This window comes from Balaenoptera musculus, chromosome 7, assembly GCF_009873245.2.
Source record: "Balaenoptera musculus isolate JJ_BM4_2016_0621 chromosome 7, mBalMus1.pri.v3, whole genome shotgun sequence".
In the NCBI taxonomy this organism is placed as follows: domain Eukaryota; kingdom Metazoa; phylum Chordata; class Mammalia; order Artiodactyla; family Balaenopteridae; genus Balaenoptera; species Balaenoptera musculus.
In genome coordinates, this window is record NC_045791.1 from 27,940,596 (window position 1) to 27,953,615 (window position 13,020).

The following is a 13,020-nucleotide window of genomic DNA, read 5'->3' on the forward strand; positions in this document are numbered from 1 at the left end:
AAAGAAGGCAAATATAAAGATCATGTTTCCAGAAGCCTGAATGTTTTTCAGGTACTTCAAATCTAAAACTGCCACTGTTTCTCCTTGTGTGAATATGTATGTGTGTCTTCTTTTTTCTACTCCCAGTTCTAAATACCAAAATCAGACAAAAAAAAAAAGATTACTCACATAAACTCTACTTACATACTAAATACTCAATACTCCAATTTCAGAGCCAATAGACCTCGATTCTTAACCTCTGCTTCTCTTAGTTCTCTTACATTTTTCAAAAAATACTGCAAATAAAATATGAATGTCATTAAATATTTTTGAACACTTAGAAAAATAAAAATACTACTACTACGAAAATGATTGCATAGTCCTCCTAATCACTCTTTATGAGCCCCTGAGTCATAACCTCTTCATTTCCACCAATTCCAAGAGTCAAGGATTCCTAAACCTTTGTAATAATGGCACTGTGCTATTATTTGAATTCCTGGCAGCAATCTTCTTATAAAATGGTACAGAAAAGTATTTTTTCAATAAGAGCGAGTTGATGTTTTTCTGTTTTAAAAATCTCCTTTGAGAAAATTAAAGACACTAAGCAATGCTATAAAATGAAAGCTAAGAATCACTACCTCTGAATGAGAAACTCTACAATACAAATGCTACATACACACAGACACACACAATATACAAGTAACATATGCCTTTAATATAACTGGATTTCATGAAATTTTTTTCATTTTATTAAAGCTTATGATTGAGTCAAAAAAAAAAAACCAAAAAAAACCAGTGACAAAAACTAGTTCACATTCTTAGCCACTTTCATTTTCTGAAAATCACCAAAACAGTTCATATACAAATAAATATCTGTATCAACACTGGATACACAGTGAAACAAACCATGGGCTAAAAATCCCCTATACTTCAGCTCTATTACTATAGGGAAAGACAGGTTACCAAGTGTAGGCAATTTCCCTAGAAACATATTAGTATCTGATGGCTTTAAAAAGGCTGATTCAAGTGAACATTGTGCAAAGAGTACTGGAAAAAAAATAATAAAAGGAATAGAACTATATCCAAGAGAAGAAACTCAGTTCTTAAAGTACACTACCTTATTTACTTTTTTATCATTTGTGTCTGGCACACAGTGTGTGTTCTTCAAACATACGCCTTACCAGTCCAGACCACTGAGGAAGAGGCTGGCTTTTCTGAACTGAATACTAAGTAGAGTGGCAACCACAAACTTCACTCATTAATTTTTACTTTGGGATCTAGCATAAAATAAGAACTCTAGAGATGCACTTAATACCTGACTTTTCCCTTTTTTTGAGGGGGGAGTGCTAAGTTTGAGAAGTTAATACCAAGTAATGAATCACTTATTGATTACGTGTATGTTTGGGTAATATGTACATATACACACATATATACGTATACATAATATATATTATAAATTTTATTTACACAGAGAAAAGAGGCAGTGTTACATTAATTCTTTAAAGAAAAGGAAGTTTTGCTACAGTGAAGTATGTGGAGTAACTTAAAATGCTGCCAAAGTAAACCCACTGATCCAATTTAATGAGTGAATATGAATGATTTACAATTGGCATAGCTATTTTTAAAATAATGATAACTAATAAAGTAGTTTAACTGTGATCTCTCTGCTTTTGCCTAAATTAATTTGTATACCAAATTCTTTTTTCATAGACAGGATAAGGGTAACTTTCAATTCGGCTCCTAGACAAATTTTATAACTAGTGAAATACAAACAACATAAATTTCCTTCATATTGCTAATTCGTTTACCATCTACCATTCCTACTATCATTATTCTCATTCAGAATCTCACTATTTCTATATTAGATGTTAAGAATCCAACGGCCACCTCTACCCTCATCCATGGTCTCCAGCCTGTATTGCTGTAATACTTGCCCTGTGCAGTTTTCCTTACCTCACTCCCATGTTTGACTGCAATACTCACCGTGTTTTACCTGCAAAACATTGTTCAAATAATAGCAGTGCAATTTCAAATAACAGCAGTGCAATTTTCCTTTTGCTCTCTTGCACTCGGTTCACAAGGTTTGGATGAGGTCGACCCCAAAGTGGCCATGTGACCCTGGACTGGCCAATTATGACATTAGATGACTTTTGTCACAGTAATAAGTTCAAAGACCGTAAGATTTAAAAAAAAAAGTGCTTTCACTCAATCTGGGACTTTGGCTACAACTGCCAAGAGTGGTACACTCTTTCAGATAGGGTAACTAAGCTGGTGAGATATAGACGTAGCTCTGGGAGAGATCCATTTGGAGAGAACCAAACCAGAGGAAAGCAGAGTCAAGAAAACATGAGGCCTAATTACTGGATCCAACTTTGCCTGGAGTCAACCACTCTAGGACTTTCAGTTATATGAGCCAATACATTTTCCCTTATGTTTAACTGATTTTGAATTGGGGTCTATCATGTGCAACTAATAGGGTCCTGAGTAATAGAGCCGTCAAAGGATACTCATAACCTAAAGCAAAAGCTCCCTAAATTCTTAACCTTGAATTCAAGAATGTTCATGAACTAGACAAAATCTGCCTTATCCTCCCAACCTGATGTCTCACAACTCCTCCTAACTCAGAATATGTTTGTGCTAAACCAAGATTTTAGAGATTTCCAAACATTTCCCAATTTTCCTGCATTAATACCTTTGTTCACAACACTTCCTTCTTCTACATCACTCTTCCACTTCACCTCTATCTATTAAAATCTCTAACATCTTCTCAGGAGGTCTACCTCAGAATTTCCTGAATGAGGATTACACTCCCTCCTCTGTACTTCTTTAGTGAATGCTACCCTCTTTGCAGTCCTGACTCTTCTGTGTGAGGTCTATAGTAACATATTCAGTATTTAGTGTACATGTCTTAAGTTCCATGCCCTATAGAGACAGATAGCTAACACAAACGTCAAGCACCTTCTCTTTGAAAAGGCAGATATAATCATGACATTCTGAGGCTGGAACAGAAGATCCAAACAAATAAGTCATATCAGAACAACTTAAAAGATATAAGCACTACTGGAAAGAATTATTGCTCAAAAGTCTCTTAACTCTAAAAATAAAAGTAAAATATTCAAGAAGATACACAAACAAGGAAATAATTTCTGTATTAAATGAAGCAGTGGTTGATAACAAAGTTGAATGAGAGACAGAACAAATTTGTCTTTTGTGTTAGAGTTCTTTAAATCTTGATCTTGATTTTAATTCCTTAAGACATCATAGAACTCAGCAGAAGAAACCAAAACCTTTAGTTACAGATGAAAAAAATAAGACTCTAAGGTTAAAAAAAATGACTTTTCCAAGGCCAAACAATTAATTGATGGCAGAGTTGGGATTAGAACCCAGAACTGCTGATTCCCCTACTACAGTATATTGTTTCTTTCCAACATGAGTGATTTATATTCTTTTAATAAACTCTTTTAAGTATATGTACATTTAAATATATTTTATTGAAGAGTACCTGAAGATGCATTCTTGGACAGAGTCTAAACTAGAGGCTACAAACACAAAGGCCTAAATGGACCAGTTAAGTAACATAAATACAGAAGCAGGTCAGTATAAAACAATGGCAACTAGTTGTATTTGTGACCAAAACAAAGAATGTCTGTCTTAAAAGCAGTAAAAATTAAAAATGCTTAAATAATTGCAGCGGCCAAGCTAAATACTTCTTCGGGACAAATTCTAATCTCTCATTTATCCTATAGCTTCCACACCATATATTAAAAGGCCACTCTTCATGGGTGGCTATTGCCAAATCTAAAAAGCCTTAAATATAATCATGTGAAATTTTACAAAATATCTCACACATATGTTAGAGTCTACAAAGTTTCCTGAACTAAGAAACAATTTTTTTCCAGAAACATTTTTATACAGGGGAAATTCCAGAAAAATATATTTTCTATTATCAAAATTTACATAATGAATGATGACTGATATCATAGTATGATTAATACAACCCATAAAAATAAGTGAGTAAGTGTATAAGGAATTGTTTAGTTTAATCCCATAATTCTGAGGCCCTTAAATGTCTCTAAGCAGTTTCTGTGCAGAAGAGACGATATCCCTGGACACATGATACAAGTAGTGCTGAGAGCTGAAAAAAAATAAGCAAATTAGCAAAGTCAATTACAACCATATTTTGTTTGTATTTTCAAACCCACAGATATGAAATGAAAGCATTCATTCAACCATATTTACTCAACAGCTACTATCTGCTAGGAAGCAAATTAAGTACTGGAGATAAAAATGGTAAACAAGGCAAGTATGGCCCTTGTCATCACGGAACTTACAGAATAATGAAAAAAGAAAAAAAAATCAAACAAATAAAGTAATTACAAATTATATGCAATGTAATTAATATACATTAATTTAGGATGCTGAAATCGAGGGCTTGTTTTAGATAGGCTGATCAGGGAAGGCCTCTCTGAGAAGGTGAAGGATGGGAAGAAGTAAAGCAAAGGTGTGGGGAGGGGACATGAGTTAGTGTTACCAGCTGAAGGAGCAGCAAGGAGCAGCAGCACCTGAGGCAGGAAAGAGCTTGACATTTCAGAGTAAGTGAACAAGGCCAATGCCGCTACTACAGCAGACTAGTGAGACGCCAGGGATCAGAGGTGAGGTTGCAGAGGTAGGCAGGGCCCCATGAGCCCTAGGTGTAATCTGGATTTTTACGTAGGCAAGGTGAAGTCACTGATGGTTTTTAATCAGGGATTATTTAATCCAAATTACTAGTATAACAATTGGATATACAGGCATTAAATTGTCTTTCAATCAACAGAGTTTACTAAATGTTTACTGAGTGTCAGCACTGGACGTCCACGTTTGTCACGTCTGCCTTTACATCACCAGTGCTAGCATAGACACTGGCTCTGGACATGAAAGTTCTTGATACATGCTGATGAAGGGGAAAAAAACGGAAACAAGCTTAGAAAAGAAGCAAAAGACAACTAGTCTGGGGGCCGTTTGGTCAAACCATCCCACCCTCCAGCCCTCTCTCAACTACATGTATTCAATCACCAGGAATTTCTCCTCAAAAGGGAGTGTTAAATTTTGATGATCAGCATGAGATGGTGAACAAAGAGAAACACAGGAAAGACTGTTTACAGGAAAAAATTTACTAAAGTATAGGATTATGTTCTTCAGAAAGACAGAAGAATAAAAGGGACATGTATGCTCTTTTGTAAGCACAAGACCTGATTCAGCTCCTGCCTTCCGCCTGCAGTTATCTTTGTGGGCTGGCCGGTCAGGAGGCCAGCAGGTCCATCATGTGAAAGAACCACAGAGTATAAACAAAGAAGAGATGAACAAGAATTGGCCATTTAATAAACAGGACAGTGTGTCCAAAGATGGCTAGGAGGCCAAATCTGATCCCAAGGAAATAGGCGAGCGTGAAAGCTTCCCTAAGAGGGGAGGCTTAAGAGAAGGGAAGGGTACCCAGAGTATCTGCACCACAGCTTTAGAAGCCCTGAATACAGGATGTCAGACACTCAGACCTGTGCACACCCTATACAGCTCCCAAAGCAAACATATTTCATTGACTAAGACCTTAATAAAAGCAGAAACACTTTCTCAAATAAACAAACAAATGTTGGGAGTGGAAGTGCAATGAAAATACCTAAAAACAACTAGATTAGAAGCACTCTAAGATCAGACTCACAGTTTCAATTGTTATGTGAAAAATAAGCATGTGAATTCTAAAAGCAAAATTATGAAGGTCTTTACTCTACAGCCAAAGCATTTTTATACAATAGTATGATTCTGCATCCATTTAAGGGTGTTTGGGGTTTTTTTGCTCTTTCCATTTCCTTCATTAAAAATAATGATTTTCTCTCCTCTGTAAAAGTGTGATAAACATCCAGTTTGTCTTTTAAAATACAGTTGTCAAATTTCAAAGGTTAAATATATGGGAGATTTATCCTATAGGTCTTTAAGGTACAGAGTCTGTTTAAAATAATATCTTATATCCTGATGCACTGTTACTTGGGGGCTGTATAGAATCTTAAATGTGAAATTTTATTTTATTTTTAAAATATGCTAGACGGAATATTAAAAACATGCACTTGAAGTTCCACTGTTGTGCTTAGCTCCTTGGAAGCAGTGGGTTCACAGTGCTTGCTACTAACTATACAAACACTTTTGAATTAGCAGTTGATGGTGAGAATAAACTACGAACTCCATAACATGAAAAAAATTTTTTTCTTGCTACTGGAATACTTCTTGACAGCACTGAAAAAGAAACACAAAGAAAAGTGGAAAAGATAAAGTCTGGAAACCCTCCTTTAGGATGCTTGTGAGACAGTTTCCAGTTTTGCAATGAAGGATGTGTTAGAGTAATTTAAAAGTTAGTCATTCATGTGCATGTGCATGTCTTTGTATACGAGAGAGAAGAGACTGAGAGGAAAGAGAGACAGGCAGAGAGAGACAGAGAAACAGAGACCGACTGAATGGTTAGTTATTTGGTGTGAAGTATTATACTATTTCTGTGGCGTTGGGGTCAGCTACATTTTCAACATAAAAGTCCAGATGGTTTTATACTGTCAATCAGAGGAGAGTTCACTGAGATGTAATATTGTGAACAAAGCCCTAAGCACTGTACAAATACTGGAAAGCTTCTGTGTGCACTGCCTAGACACAAGAGCAGATCAGGAGAAAAACAAACCAAGAGAGAATCCCACAATTAGGCAGTATAGGATAGGGAAGCTGGCCGGCTGGGCAACGGTGACAAGGAAACTTTCGGCCAGTTCTCATAAATGGAAGAGTCACATATGGGTCAGACTATGGGATGCTGCATCGCACCTAATGACAATATTATTTACGCAGTGTCAGTACATCATCCAAACCCCAAGAAGTGTACGCAACTGGTAATGATATAAGGGCAGTGAGCTGGGCAGTACTGGAATGCTGTCTCTAGCCAAGTTCATAAACCAAGTAGAGAACTTCACAGTATAGCAGTTTGAGGATAATTTGGGAATGGCAGGTATTGAGCACCCCAAACAAGAATGTTATTTCCATTCATGAGTTTACCCGATGATTTTAAAAAAGCATCACATGTAGCATTTTATTTGGATTTAAAGAAAAACCTCAAGAGGAAAATTCAAATGACATGTGACTTCTATAGCTAAAAGCTAAAGAGAAATGTGCTAAGAAAAAATGAAAAAATCACATTCACAAACCTAGAAAGACTCTTGGTTCCCAGACATCAGCCTCCCATAAGTTTCAAGAACTATATCCCTTCTCAAGACCCCAAGAGGCACCACCATCCACTTCTAATAGAGAAATCTAGTAATATATTTTTTCATCAAGAGGTACTCAGGCTTAATTTACTTAATTAACCTACTTCAGCAAGCTAATGAGATAGCATAATGGTTAAGAGCATGGGCTTAAAAAGAACGAACAGTGTATGGCCTTTGCAAGTGGCCAGACTTGAGCTCAAATCACGTATCTACCACTAACGAGCTGTGTAACCCAGTGCAAGTAACCTGACTCTAAGCCTGAGATTCTACCTCTGCTAAACCAGGAAAACAATATCTAGCTTCCAGGACTGTAGAATGTCTACTACATGGTAAATGTTCAATATGTTAGCTATTATTACTATTACTTAAATCCATCAAATCTTACCTTGGTTATAGAGATGCAAAATGACTGCCCTTTGTATGCCTAACAATACTTCACTTACCTACAAATTCTTAACAAGTAATCATTTATATTCCAAACTATGATGCACACTAATATAAAGGTGTCTTCATGATTAAGATGGTATTAAATTATTCAGAAAGGTATATTTTAATAAAATGATGTTTTATTACTAAAGTATTATTATATTATTCAGAAAGTTATATTTTTAACAAGAGGTAACAATTCAAAACAAGATATAATTGCCAAGCAAAGTAACTGAATTATTAATTTATAAAAGAATTGTTCAAGAAACCACCACCTTCCTTATTAATTTACCTATATTCACTAGTTTAGCCATATCTTTATTCACAAAGGCTAGCTAAAAACATCAAAGATACATAGGTAGTTCATATCAGTTAAAAATGTTCACTCTCCCATAGAAAGGTATGTTCAATGTTTCACAGCAAATAGTTCAATTAAGAACAAAAATCAATCAATCAATCAATCAATCACAGCTTCCCTGAAAGAGAATCTGCTTAATGAAAAGACACAGTCAAGGTACCATTTAAGAAGATGGCAAATCATAATAGAATTATCAACAATCAAATATCACCTTAAGCTTGAATTTCACTTTATACATTACTTGACCCAACTGAACTTTCATTCAATTTATTTTCTATCCAACTATTTGCTTTCCTTGCCCCTCCTTAGACATTTAAAAAAAAAAAAAAAAGGTCAGGGGTTGGGAGTAGGGAAGGGAGATATCATAATGATAATCAACACCAATTAGGACTAGTATGGCTACAAGAAACAGAAAACCTAAAAAACTAGACACTTGATCTCATGTAACACAAGTCTGGAAAGAGACAGAGAAGCACTGGTGTAAACCAACCTGCACGAGGACCCAGCCTGTGTCTATTAATGGAGAGATTTTTAGTTAATGTAACAACAACTTTAATGATTATAGTTCCATTCAGATTTTCTATTTCATTTTGAGTGAGGTGTTAGAAGTTATGTTTTTCTAAGAAATTATCCATATTGTCTAAGTTTGCAAATGTATTAACATAAAATTATTAACAGTATTTCCTCCTTTTTATTGATTTGTGTCATATCTGTGGTTATATTTTTTTCACTCCAAACATGAATTGTGCCTTAAAAAAATAAATAAAGCATGCCTGGATTTATATCTGTTTTATTATTTCAAAATCACTAATTTTAGTTTGTTCATCTCCATTTTATATATATATATATATATATATATATATATATATATATATATATGCTTTCAATTTCACTATTTTTTACTCTTTTTATTGTTTCCTTCCCAGTACTACTCCTAGATTAAAGTAAGAGGAGCCCTGCCCTGGGCCACAAGCTTTAGAAGGCACTGCGTATCACAATTTAAAAAAATAATAATAAAAATAAATTTATTAAAGATGATGTGGGGGGTTTCCCTGGTGGCACAGTGGTTGAGAATCTGCCTGCCAATGCAGGGGACACGGGTTCGAGCTCTGGTCTGGGAAGATCCCACATGCCGCGGAGCAACTGGGCCCGTGAGCCACAATTACTGAGCCTGCGCGTCTGGAGCCTGTGCTCCGCAACAAGAGAGGCCGCGATGGTGAAAGGTCCACGCACCACGATGAGGAGTGGCCCCCGCTTGCCACAAGTGGAGAAAGCCCTAGCACAGAAACGAAGACCCAACACAGCCATAAATAAGTAAATAAATATTTAAAAAAAAAAAAAAGAGTGGCCCCCGCTCGCCGCAACTAGAGAAAGCCCTCGCACAGAAACGAAGACCCAACACAGCCAAAAATAAATAAATAAATAAATAAATTTTAAAAAAGAAAAAAAAACCATTACAGAATTGAAAAGCCTATACCAGGAGTCAATATATCTTTGACCTTTTAAAAAAAAAAAAAAAAAAAGATGATGTGGCCGCGACTGTCCATTTAGATGCGACCCACATTGTGTGATACGCAGTATGTTCACTATGACTCAGTTCTATTTTTTAGTGTCCGTTATAATTTCTTCTGTGACCCATGAATTATTTAGAATTATGCTTTTATTTCCTGACTTACAGCGTTTTTGAGGAATCTTTGTTAATGATTTCTCTCCTGTTCACACTTCACAATGATTTCATCTGAGGGGCGAAGATCACTGGCAGAGGGCTACTGGGGCCTGCTGCCTGCACTGGCAGAGCAGCTACTCCCCCGGGCAAAGGGCTGCAGAGACTGACAGCAGGAAGCTGGCCAGGGCACACAACAAGAGAAAGGTGGGAGGGATATGGGTGGGGCACCAACAACCTCTGCTACACTAATCCCCAGGCAAGTATCTTCATTCATTTCCAATGCACTCTTCCATTGTTTCGTTCTTGTAACCTCCTTTCTTGGCGCCAAAGATAGCACTAATAACACTCTGGCACCTTACTTTTGGTCACTTGTCTTGGAGAGATTCCAATAAGAGGACACAGAAAGCTTCCTAATTCAGGTTAATGCTGCACAGTATTTCATTTCAAGAACGTAACATAACTCAGTTAACCAGTCCCCTTTATGAAAACTACGCAGCCACAGCTTCAAAGCAAGGTGACCACTCTAATTTCCAAATCCCTCTCCAGATCTTCTCTTACTCTGCTCGGCTATGAACTTAAAACGAAATTTATTACGTTTTACAAAACATAGCTAGATGTTTTAGGGACAGAGGGTTTTCAGGGTACTAGGCAGCTATAGCATTCCAGCCTTTCATCAGCCATTTATGGCAGCTCAGGTGTTTTGTCCTCATCTTGTCATCTGCTAGTTGTAGACATCATAACCACAGTCAAATGCAGAGAAGGGGAGATGGCTCTCTCTTTTTATAAGTAAAAACACGAAATTAAAAAATTTAAGATAACTTAGTTGGAAGAACCCCCAGAAGTCATCTACTTAAACTGAATTTGCCAGAATCCAGCACTAGCTTCGAGGAAAACTGGGAAAATCTGTCAGAGAACGCAATCATCATGACCAACTTAAGTCCATCAAGCTTCACTCCCAGGGGCTGGGTACTTAGCCATGCCAAAGAAAACTAATTCTGTTAACAAGGAAGGAGGGCTGTTAGGTGCACAATGATCAGTATCTGCCACAATGCCTCAGATGGAATGAAAATATAACTGTAAGCATCTGAGAGTGAAAAACATGATTTTAAGTAAGAGTGATTCTTTCAGTTCAGTGAAGATACTGCAGAAAGAAAAAAGAACGAAATATCTTTGATGCCTACTCTAGGTATATTTTAAGAAAGTAGAAATGCTTGATGCTGGGACAAATGACTCATACATTTCAGAACATGAAATTTGAGGCCCATCCTCAGAAACATTTTTCTGCATTTTGTGAAGTTTCCAGAAGGCAAGGCTTTAATAAAGCCTAATATTTACCAAACTACTTTTGAGAAAAAAAAAATTGTGGAGCTTTTGTAATCTATAATAAAAAATTAAACAGCTCTAAATGTGAATCATGATGTATTCTTTTCACTGTCAAGATAAAGCAGAATCAAGCTGATTAATTAGGCTGGAGCATTTATTCTTTTAGTAATAAAATATTACCCAGATAACGAGCTTATAAAAACAATGACTATGTGTACAGATGTTGAAAAAAAATAACCTGTGTACTTACATTCAAGGTCTTTCTTATCAAACACATTCCTACTAGTTCAGAGTAGTTTTTGCATAGTATGCAATATTGGTGCTTAATCATTTTATCTTTATGAATTTTGGTGATTTCATTTGACAAATGTACAAATAGAGTAAGTAAATAGAAATCAAGAACTTTTCATATCTTTAAATTCTCCACAGAGATCAGATTTATCTGGTGTAACAAAACGTCATTCTTGAACTTCTATCTAGGGTTGAGTGAGCATATTTTTTAACTTCATATATAAGTTTTCAAGCTGCTGCTGTTTTTTCTAAAAGTATTCAGAAAGGTTATTTGGTAAAGAGTAGATAAGTTATCGTTAGTCAAATATAACTGTAAGTTAGACTGGTGAGGTATATGTTTTAGTGAAGTCTGATTAGATTAATAAGTACCATTAACTGCAGCTTAAATGGCTGAGTTTGAAAGATCACAGATACCACTGTTAGGACCTGGAGGTTATGGCTATCAGAGAGTAAAACTTTATATTTTATGACACCATCTTTCAGAAATCTACCTCCCAAATAAGACTGCTTCAAAAAGCAATGTGATGTTTTACCTCAAATGCTTCAGACCTCAAAGGGAGTGGGGAAGCCACGGGCACAGAAGTGTTTGTTTGCATGCTATCCACACACATATATTTGTGATACAAAAATTCCATTCCAAAACACTGCGTAATCAAAACGAAATCTAACAGCAGATACAGAAATGGTTTGTTTCAATGCTCAAATCATTGTAGAAATGTATTATATCATTTGGTATGTATGAATGTATTATATCAAATGGTAATGTTAAATGAAAATGTGCCATAAAGCCAACTGGATTACTTGACCTTAAGTAATATAATGCAATTGGTGCTGAGAAAACACAATTAAATGAGATGCGAAAGCAACTATAAACAATCAATTTTAGCACAGCAACAGTGCTAAAATCCTGTTTAGCACTGTTTCAAGGCAACGACTCACTTGTCATTGCCTTGAAAACTTTTATATTGATACATGCACTGAAATTTCTAATACTACTAGTGAATCCACAATATTCACTTGGTGATTATCAGAATATAAAACATTAAATTATGTAAGGAAAAATACACTTTAGATTAGAAAAATACAAAATTCTCAATATGCCCCCAAACAGCTTTTACCTTTATAATCCCAAGCAACATGACTTGAGTGCTCACTGCTGTTCCATCTGACAATCTGAATTCTCAGAGGCGATGCATGGTGTTTAGACACCAAATGGGTTATTTTCTGAATCCCCCAAATTACTACTAAGAACAGCAACCTACATTTAAATCTCAAGCTGCTCTCTCCCTTGTCTCTGCCCCACCTTACAAGCAGCAGCAGATGGATATGGCTGCTGACGCCAAGGTGAGCACCGCAGCTTGCAACGTGCCCTTTCTCTAACAACCTAGCTGCTCGAACGCCATTCATTCTCAGTCTGGCCCTCCCGACTCCTGCCACCACCAATGCAGTCCTACACAGAAGGGCCCAAAATGGTAAGAACATCGGATATGTAAACCACAGTAGGATAATCTTCCACTATTTAACCATGAGGAGACATATGGCAGTAAGGATATTCAGGAGGATTCCATTCTACTGTTTCCTTAAAATGGAATCAGTATTTCCCATCCATCTTTTCAGTGTGTCTCGTAAGCCCTTCTAATAGGTCCCCCTAGTTCCCACTTCCTAACAATTCAAAATTCAAAACTGAGGCCTGTGTCCCCAAAATC

The 13,020-nt window shown here is 36.3% G+C and overlaps 1 protein-coding gene across 2 annotated transcripts in view; it reads right to left on the bottom strand.

The window, feature by feature from the left end:
- GTDC1 (glycosyltransferase like domain containing 1) overlaps positions 1–13,020 on the bottom strand; it is a 377,323-nt gene that overhangs the window by 259,016 nt on the left and 105,287 nt on the right. The gene's annotated exons all lie outside the window — the stretch shown is intronic.